This window comes from Rhinolophus ferrumequinum, chromosome 21 (genome assembly GCF_004115265.2).
Source record: "Rhinolophus ferrumequinum isolate MPI-CBG mRhiFer1 chromosome 21, mRhiFer1_v1.p, whole genome shotgun sequence".
NCBI classification, from domain to species: domain Eukaryota; kingdom Metazoa; phylum Chordata; class Mammalia; order Chiroptera; family Rhinolophidae; genus Rhinolophus; species Rhinolophus ferrumequinum.
In genome coordinates, this window is record NC_046304.1 from 23,731,278 (window position 1) to 23,741,486 (window position 10,209).

The following is a 10,209-nucleotide window of genomic DNA, read 5'->3' on the forward strand; positions in this document are numbered from 1 at the left end:
CTAATTATTAAATATCAAATATGACAATCTGATTTTTATTTTTCTCTAGGAATTTAGTCCTCAAAACTGAATGATTCTGTGTTAGATCCACAGTTCTCAACCTGTGCCCCAAGGCACCACAGGGTGCCACAGCAGCAAGCCCATGGGTCAACATAGGATGTTTAAATTTTCAAGGACAACACAGAGCCACTCAACATCTGTTGGAAATCATGTGAACTTCTAGTAGAAGGTAGATCATACTTTCAGCATTAGACTGTTATCCTTTTGATGATGTCATATCTTTGCCAAGCTGGATTTTCTGCAGTTGCTGTATGAATATCAGGGTGGAATAGGAAATGAGTATGGTAGTGTATCATCTGAACTCAAGGTTTGAAAAGTGTGTAGCACCCAATGGGCTCATACATCCCATTAGCAAGTAATTGTGATTATTTAAAAATGAAATAAGAATACTACTTTCTCTTTCAATTTATATGTATTTCTCAATGGCTACTAAAATGTGAAATCATAAATATATATTAAGATATTTGGCTCTAACAACTTAATAAATTGAATTATTAGGCATTTCTTTTGGCCTGAATTGCCATGAGAAAATTACTGGGACACTAAGAGCACAGTTAATCAAGAAAGTTTGAGAACCTTGCTTTTCTCAGTTTTAAACTGAGTCTAATAATAGTGTCTACTACTTGGGGTTGCAGTGAGATTAAATGGATTAATATATGAACAGTATTTAGAATAGCAAGTCATTGCAGTAGTGGTATTATCACCTCATTACCTAGGATAGTTCTTGGAATGATCTTATACTTATTTCTATGTGATAGGAAAATAATACAGTTTTGGAGTATGTCTATGCATCAGTAACATTAAAACTTAATAACTGCCATCATAATCAGACATTTTTATTTAAATTTACTATCTGGGAAGAGAACAGAAATTATTCCATTTCCTTATTTTTTGATTTCTTTGATTTTTACATCTCCTGGGATTGAAATCATAACCCAATCTTTTTTTTAAAAAAAGATTTTTTTTTTTATTATTGGGGAAGGGGAACAGGACTTTATTGGGGAACAGTGTGTACTTCCAGTACTTTTTCCAAGTCAAGTTGTTGTCCTTTCAATCTTAGTTGTGGAGGGCGCAGCTCAGCTCCAGTTCCAGTTGCCCTTGTTAGTTGCAGGGGGCAGAGCCCACCATCCCTTGCCGGACTCGAGGAACCGAACCAGCAACCTTGTGGTTGAGAGCCCACTGGCCCATGTGGGAATCGAACCGGCAGCCTTCGGAGTTAGGAGCACGGAGCTCCAACTGCCTGAGCCACTGGGCCGGCCCAACCCAATCATTTTTAATAACTGAAAATGTAGACTTTATCTCTGGTACATGAAAGAGTTTTTCAAAATTTCTATCAAAAACTCTTTTCCAACAGGCTTACAGCTTTTCAAAAACAAAAATATATACGTATTTTAATTTTGTTCAAGGAAACATCTAATAAGGTTTTTGCCCTCCCATCATGCCCTGCTCCCCAACCATGGCTTTCCATAAGCTGTGCTAATGAGACAGGCAGCATTAACTTGCTATACAGTGATTGCAGCCTTTGTCTGGCTGTAACTTAGCAAACTCCTAAGAAGTGCTTTAGTTACCTTTTCTTTTTAACTTTTTATTTTGATATAATTTCAGGCTTATAGAAAAGCTGTAAAAACAGTACAAAAAATTCCTGTATACCCCTCACCAAGATTTCTCAAATATTGGTATTTTACCACATTTGTTTTATCATTTACTTTGATCATTTTAACATGGTGTCTGCCAGATTTCTTCACTATAATTTACTACTTTTCTCTTTGTAATTAATAAATACCTTGTGAGAACATACTTTGTTACATTGTAATGATCCTATTTCTCATCCATTTCACCCATTACTTTAATCATCCATTGATGATTCAATGATTATTCTGATGGTTGCGAAATAGTGATTTTCTAATTCCATCATTTCTTCTACATTTATTAGTTGGCATTCTACTGTAAGGACTAACTTTCCCTTCTCTCACATTTATTTATTTATTAACTCTTTTATTTATTTAAATGCCTGTGTATTCTCATTTTATTCAATGGGTTATAATACATAACTATCATTATTTATTTTATGCTTAATTGTCCCAGATTTGGCTAGTAGTAGTGCTTTCAGTATGGCTCTTTGTCACTTTTTTTGTTTGTTTATTCTTTCTTTAATTTCATGTATTCCTTTTTTTATTTTTCAATCACAATCAACATACGATATTATATTAGTTTTGGGTGTACAGCACAGTGATTAGACATTTATATGACTTACGAAGTGACCACCATGGTAAGTCTAGAACCCATCTAGCACCATACATAGTTATTACAATATTATTGACTATAATCCCTATGCTGTACTTTACATCCCTGTGACTATTTTTATAACTGGTGATTTGTAGTTCACCTTTTTTACTCATTCCGCTGAGCCCCCTCCCATCTGGCAACTCTCAGTTTATTCCCTGTACCTATGAGTTTGTTCTGTTTTGTTTGTTCATTTATTTTGTTTTTTAGATTCCATATATAAATGAAATCATATGGTGTTTGTCTTTGTCTGACTTATTTCACTCTAGTTCCATCTATGTTGTTACAAATGGAAAGATTTCATAATTTCTTATGGCCGAGTAATATTCCATTGCATATATGTACCATATCTTATTTATTCATTTATCTAGTTATAGGTTGCTTCCATATTTTGGCTATTGTAAAATAATGCTGCAGTAAACACAGGGGTACACATATCTTTTTGAATTTCTGTTTTCAATCTCTTCAAACGGATACCTAGAAGTGGAATTGCTCAGTCATATGATAGTTGTATTTTTAATTTTTTTGAGGAAACTCCATACTGTTTTCCATAGTGGCTGTACGAATTTACAATCCCACCAACAGTGCACGAGGGTTCCTTTCTCTCCATATCCTCCCCAACTTGGTGTTTGTTGATTTTTTGATGATAGCCATTCTGACAGGTGTAAGGTGATATCTCACTGTGGTTTTGATTTTCATTTCCTTATAGTTAATGTTGTTGAGCATCTTTTCATGGATCTATTGGCCATCTGTATGTCCTCTTTGGAGAAATGTCTATTCATGTCCTCTGCCCATTTTAAGATTGGATTTTAAATTGGGGTTTTTTATGTTGAGCTGTATAACATTCATATATTTTGGATATTAACCCCTTAGTGGATGTATTGTTTACAAATCTCCCATTCAGTAGGTTGCCTTTTTGTTTTGTTGATGGTTGACTCTGCCATTTTGACATTCTTTGAGCACTTCCTAACTTACTAGCTTAACGTTCAAGATTCATCTTGTTCTTTCCAAGCTCCAGCTCTAGAATCAGCCAATTCTGCAAGCAGCCATGGTTCCTTTTAGTACAAACAGAATTTACAAACCAAGTGCCAGATGCTAAGTGCTCATTGCTCTTGGGGTGTCATTGCTTCTGAGCTTTCTCAGTGGACACACACACACACACACACATCCATATCTATCTATATTAAAAATCGTGAGTTCACACTGTCATGTATAATTCTAATCCAGTGCTATAGGATTCATTCTACTCTTCTGTCTTTCCATGTTTGTAACTCTCTTTCCTCTCAGTGAGAAAAACTGAATCCCATTGTCCATAATATACTATTTACTTATTTGCCCAATCCTGAATACACAGAAACTAGTTTTAGAATTGCTACAAAAAAAAACCCCAACCATTGAAAAAAAACCAAAGCCAATTAAGTTTTTAATATTCATTTATAGTTCATCTTTTTCTTTAGTCTGAGAGTATACAATAAAAAAAGTTATTCTGAAGTTTCTTGGGTTGAGTTAGTTGGTACATACACACACACACACACACACACACACGCTTTTCAGTGTGATTATATTATTCATTTGAAACTGTTGCATCGATTTGTTTGCATTCCAATTTTAGGATTTCCTCCTATTTGTGCATGTCTTGTTTTATTATAGTTTTAGTATAAAAATCATTATCATGGCTCCAAAAGATAGAACCATTCACAAAGGAATATTCAAGAGAAACGTCACTCTATCCTCTACTCAGTTCTCATCCTCCTCAGCCTCTTAACCTCATTTCCACTCACCTCTTATAAGTAATCAATCTCATTAGTTTCTTGTTTATCCTTCCTGTTTCCTTTTTGATTAAAAAAAGCCACGCATATGTGTAACATGTGTATTTTCTCACTTCTCTTTTTCTTTCATAAAAGGTAGCATACTTCAATACTCTTTTGTAACTTTGCTAGAAATCTTTCTGTATCAGTCTGCAGATACCTTTCTCATTCTTTTTTTTTACTGATGTATAGGGCTCTATTATGTGCTTGTACCATAGTTTATTCAACCACTCTCCTCCACATGAGCATTTAGATTGTCTCTACTATTTCGCAAATACAAATAATGCTGCAATAATTAACTTTGTGCATATATATTTTCATATTGGTGGTGTACGTTTAGGGTAAATTCTTAGAAGAAGGATTACTGGTCCAAAAGTAGACACATTTGAAGTTTCATAGATCCCTAATAAGGTTTTAATATTGAGATTTAAAGTATTTTTTGTGGTAATGTTTATTACCTATTTGTCCACATAGGTGTTTTTGTTGTAGATTTTGAGTTACCAGACTTTGTATGTCTTTTAAGCAGCACAATTACACCTTAACAAATGTATTCCGGTGATTATAAGCAATTGAATAACGAAATTCTTCTTAAGTAGTTTTAGATTTTTGCATGTATTTATTTCATTAGATTTTAGCTCCAAGAGTCATCATGTATAAAAATAAAGGGGGAAAATCCATCAGATCTGAAAAACAGTTGGTGTATAAGGATGGATCACATTCTGCCTGTGGGAATGATCGAGGATATAATATTTTTACGTCTCTTAGGAGGAGGTATTTCTTCCCAGCAGAGCTGATGATCTGAAGTCACTGGAAACATGATGAATAGTGAAGGGAGCTGGTCTGCTGGTGCTACAGAACTGGTTAATTATATTGTAAATCATGCAAACACCGACATGTTGAACATAAAGCTTCTTCAGACATCTTCTCCTTCTCACTAAAAGAACACTTCTTTAAAACATAGACAGATTCGTCATTATCTTGGGCTGAGAATATACAAAATGCTGACAGTAACCGCCAGAGATGCAGAGAAGGTTTATGGCTTTGAAGTCTGTAAGGCATTTTAAAAATGCTTTCTAAATATGATTTGACACTCTTGATTAAACATTGTAGGAGTAAGGACAACTAACTCCCACGTCTACAATCTACGCTCAGTATAATAACATTATTCTGGAGTTTTATTGTTTGTGTCTTTCTTTTGGGAGTCTCCCCTTATATAGAGTCTAGGTTTCACCAATAATTCTCTACCCCTTAGAATGGTAAATGTTTTATTTGGAAACCTTTGTGGATTTGGGCTTTCACAGATGGAGATCAAAGATGAGCTCCATTGCTGACCAATAACATCAACAAATCCTCCCTTGTCCCTTTGGTTTTTTGGTTGTTGTTGTTTTCACTATAAAAGGAAAAGAATCTCTGTATAGCACAAATATTGATGTTTTACCATGTTTGCTTTACCATTTATAGTCTGATTATTTTGTTAACGTGATTATTTCATTAACAAGATCTCTCCACTGCAAATTTACTATTGTTCTCTTTGTAATTAAGAAATACCTTGTGAGACATATTTTGTGACTATGTAAATACCCTATTTTTCATATGTGGTGAAGGGTTTCATGAAGAGGCCTCAAATTCACAATTGGGGCCCTCACTATATCTCCTCAAATATGGCATTATTTAAACCATGTCATGCCAAATAGTCTATACCCAAAGAAAATCACATTTCATTTGTTACTGCTTTAATCTTGGCATCAATAATATGAGGCAATGCAGCCGGGGTTAAATCACACAGATTGGGTTAAAAATGCAGCATGGATCCTTACTGCCTATTGATGTGAGACACAAGCTACTTGATGTCCGGAGCCTCAGTTTCTTCCTCAGAAAAAAAACAGAATAATTATCAATCTCATAAGGTTGCTATGAGGATTCAATGAGCTCATGTAATATGGAAGTACCCAGAACTGTATTCAGCCTACCAATAAATGGTAGCTATTAATAAATAATGAAAATAGTATTTTGGTTAGTTTTGAATCCTGATGAAATTCCTTTTTTGGATAGAGACAGTGTGCCATGTTACACACGTATACTGTTGATCCAGCCTTAGTTCAGAGCTGGTTTAAAAATAGAAAAGCATATCGTCCCCTGTAAATTCTCCCCAGGAAGTTTAATTGTGGGGTCTACAGACCTAGATTTCATGCCAACTCTTTACTTCAATGTGGATTGTCCACTTACAAGTTAGTAAGATGATTCTAGAGCCCTTTATTCTGACAAGACTGGAGTGCCACCATGAGGTCAGCTTTGGTCCTGTAGATATTTACTTGAATTCTGTCCTAATTAAAAAAAATTTGAATAGTTACATTTAGCTTGCATTATACTTACATTAAAGCCAGAAACGTGCACTCTTTTGACTCTTGATGGCAAAAAAGTACAAAAGTATAAGAATTTGGATTTTGTAAGTACTTGATTTGGATTTCTAAAGTACTAGTGTATTGGTGAATCTTGAGAATTTGAAATTGAAAACATCCCCAGGGAAAATGAGATTTTTGTCTAAGTGTGAAAGTCCACTGGGTTTTCTATCTATAACCAATCACCCTCTACTCAACTTATATTTTAATTAAGAGCCCAAAGTTGTGACGTAGAAATTTCTAGCTCCCTTTGCAAAGAAAAAATAATTTCTATTTCCAAATGACCATTAGAAATTCCACTCAGGTATTCCACAGAATCTCAAACGCAACTTAAAATTAAACTTAGTGTTCAAAATTAAACTTATTGTATTGTCCTCATACAAACCTAGCCTTTCAATATTCCCCATCTCCATGAACAGAGCTATCCTCACTCAGTCACCTAAGTTTGAGACCTGAGAGTTATTTTATGTTTCTCCCTGTCTGTGGCCTCCTACGTTCATCACTGATGGAGTCCTATCAACTTTCCCACCTCAATATCCTTTAGACCTACTCTTTTCTCCTCTTCCCTTTGCTACTGCCTTCTTTCCTCACCAGAATACTACTGCAATATTCTTCTGGTCTCCCTGACTCCAGACTTGCCTCCTAGAGTACTGCTAGAATGATCTTTTAAAATTAAAAACTATTTATATCACTGGCTTAACATCCTTTAATAGCTGTTGGTGCCTACAAAGGCAAGTCCAAACTCCTTGGTATACCCATAAGGTGGATGGGATCTCATCCCTACCCACCTTTCCAGCTCCATTTCTTGCTGCATCGTCTGCTTTCAGCTTTGTTAAACCACTATTAGATCCCCAAACACAACAGGCTCTTTTCATGTCTCCTCACATTTGTTGGTACTGTTCCCTTTACTTTGAATAGTTTTACCTGTCTTGTCTAATTTGCCAACATCTTATTTTTAAGAGTACACAAGCTTTATCTCCTCTACAAACCTTTCCTAACTTTCCACAAAGCCCAGCCCAGCCCACCAAAGAGCAAATACTCCTTTACCTCCTCTAACTTATACTACAGTGCCTAGAGAATTTTCCCGCGCTGTTTGAAAAGGCTGCCCTACTCTTTAAGCTACTTGAGAGCAAGGACTCTCTAGTCTCCCTCTGCATCCCTAGGCCCTAGCCCATGGCAAGCACACTGTATAAACAACAACAAAGTTTGCTGAATGATAAGCAAGGAGTGAGGGAGAAAAAGATTCTCAAAAACATATTTAGGATATGGAGTGATTACTCTATTCATAACAACAAGATATCCCAACTAGCCCCCACTGCAGTGTTAGACAGACTTTGTGTTCTCATTTGCTACAGTTGAGAAATCATGTATGTCTACCAGTCAGACCATATTGGGCTTTGGAGACATTCCAGTAATACAAACCCATGATTCAATTCCTTGCCACTTTTATTGACGATGGTTTTAAATTGTTTTGTTTTGTTTTGTTCTGAAGAGGAAATGGTCCCTAATGAGTCAGCTGGACATTGTCAAGATAAAAAATAAGTCAGATAGTTTCCACTTGGCTTTATTCTTTCATTCAGCCAACATTTATTATAAAGTACCAAGGAAAAGACAGAGGTCTTTTCCTAAACTCACAAGGTCGGCATTTCAGGGATACTTTTCTATTTTATTTCACTTCATTAATTCAACAAGATTTATTGACCACTTACTATGAAACAGGCTCTATGCTGGGCAAATATAATAGAAAGATAAATGAGATATGGGCCCAGCCCTCAGAAAGCTCAAAGTCTGGTAAAGAGCAGATGTGGAAACATAATTACCATGCAATAGGAAAAGAGCTAAAATACAGATTTTTACAAAGCAGCATGAGAAATCAGAGAAAGAAAATGGACTATGTCAAGGAGGGGACATTCAGGGTAAGCTTCACAGAGGAGAGGACGTATACTCTGAGTTTTGAAGAATATAAGGATTTTGGCAGGGAAGAAAATGAGAGAAGACATTCCAAGAAGAAAGAACAGTATGTGCAAAGTTTCACAGAAGAAGCAAAGCTTAAATGAGATGATAAAATTAAAGCTTAGAGAAGACAAGTAATTTAAGGTCACATAGCTGGTAGGTAAAAGGGCTGGATGGAGTTGAACCTGAGCTGAAGTTATTTATGAGAGTATGTCATATTTCTTGAGAGTTTTGAGAATCACTGCTCAAGGCCTGGCATATAAGTTCCAGGAGCTCGGACAACATTCAGTAGACAATGGGGAATCATGACAGATTGTTAAGCAGAGAAGCAACATAGTTCCATTTGGACACTAGAAAGATAATTCTAGCAGTGATTCTCATCCCTAACAGCAATTAGAATCACTCGAGAAGCTTTAAGAAATTACAGGCCAGGAAAATACTTCAGAACAATTAAACCGTAATTTCTGGAGGTGATACCCAGTTTTCTTTTGTTTTGTTTTTAAGTTCCTCAGGGAATTCTAGTGTGCAGTTTGGGAAAAGTACTACGGCTCTAAGAGAATGGACTGAAACATGGAAAAGAACTAATTTTTTAAGCACCTACTATGCCTGAGATTTTGTTCCAAATTCTTAATACAATAACTATAATATATATATATATATATATATATATATATATATATATCTTAGGATTATATAGAGATAGATAGATAGATAGACAGACAGACAGATAGTACCCTGACCCATTTCAACCATTTTGAGCTCTGTGTGGGGAACAATATTTCTCCCAGCCTTTGAGGTAGATATTATAATCCTATAATTCCTATTTTACCAATGAGGAAATTGAGGCACAGATCAATGAAATACCCTTTCAAGATTATCAAATTATTAAATGATACAACGGGATTCACACATAAGTCTTTCCTAAACTCAAAACCTATGCTCTTTCCCTTTCATTGTACACCACTGCCTATGAGCCTATCTTAGTCCTCAGAACAATCCTGAAGTAGGTGTCATGATCCTCATTTTATAAATGATGAAATTAGTCCTAGAGAGATTAATTTGACCAGGTCACAATAATAGGTGGAAGGCTGGGAGGGATTTAAATTCAGACTTGTTTAACTCCAAGTACATGCTTATAAAGTATATAGTACATATTCAACACTCAATATAATGTTTTTCCTCTGAAAGGAAGCAAATCAGACTATTAATGTAATCCAGAGTATTATTCTTAATAAGGAGAGCCATCTCTGGGGATTTCCCTTTCCCTCTTGGATGTCAGGAAGTTAACGCTCTGTTGAACTATCAATCCCAGGGGTCTTTTTAGGTGGGGAGAGAAACAAGGAATTCTGTCATACCCTCTGTCGTATTTACCTGAAAAAACTTTAATCTTGGCTAAGTGCAACACTACAACTTCTTCACCCTCTTATCCAAGGAGTTGAATAATGCTGATCACTGTCTTTTTAAATTCATTTTCTTCAACTCAAATGGGCATTCACTACCAAGCAATATTATGACTTTTCCTAGTAAGTTCATTTTCCTACTGTTGGAGAATATTATTTCATATCGTTTCTTCCCTCCACAACTCTCCAACACTCCCTGACAAAATCCCATCCCATTCCCATCTTATTATTCTCCCTTCTCTATTGCATCAACAATTTCCATCTTTTCACTGGATCATGCCTTACAATTTGCAAACAACCCCTAGC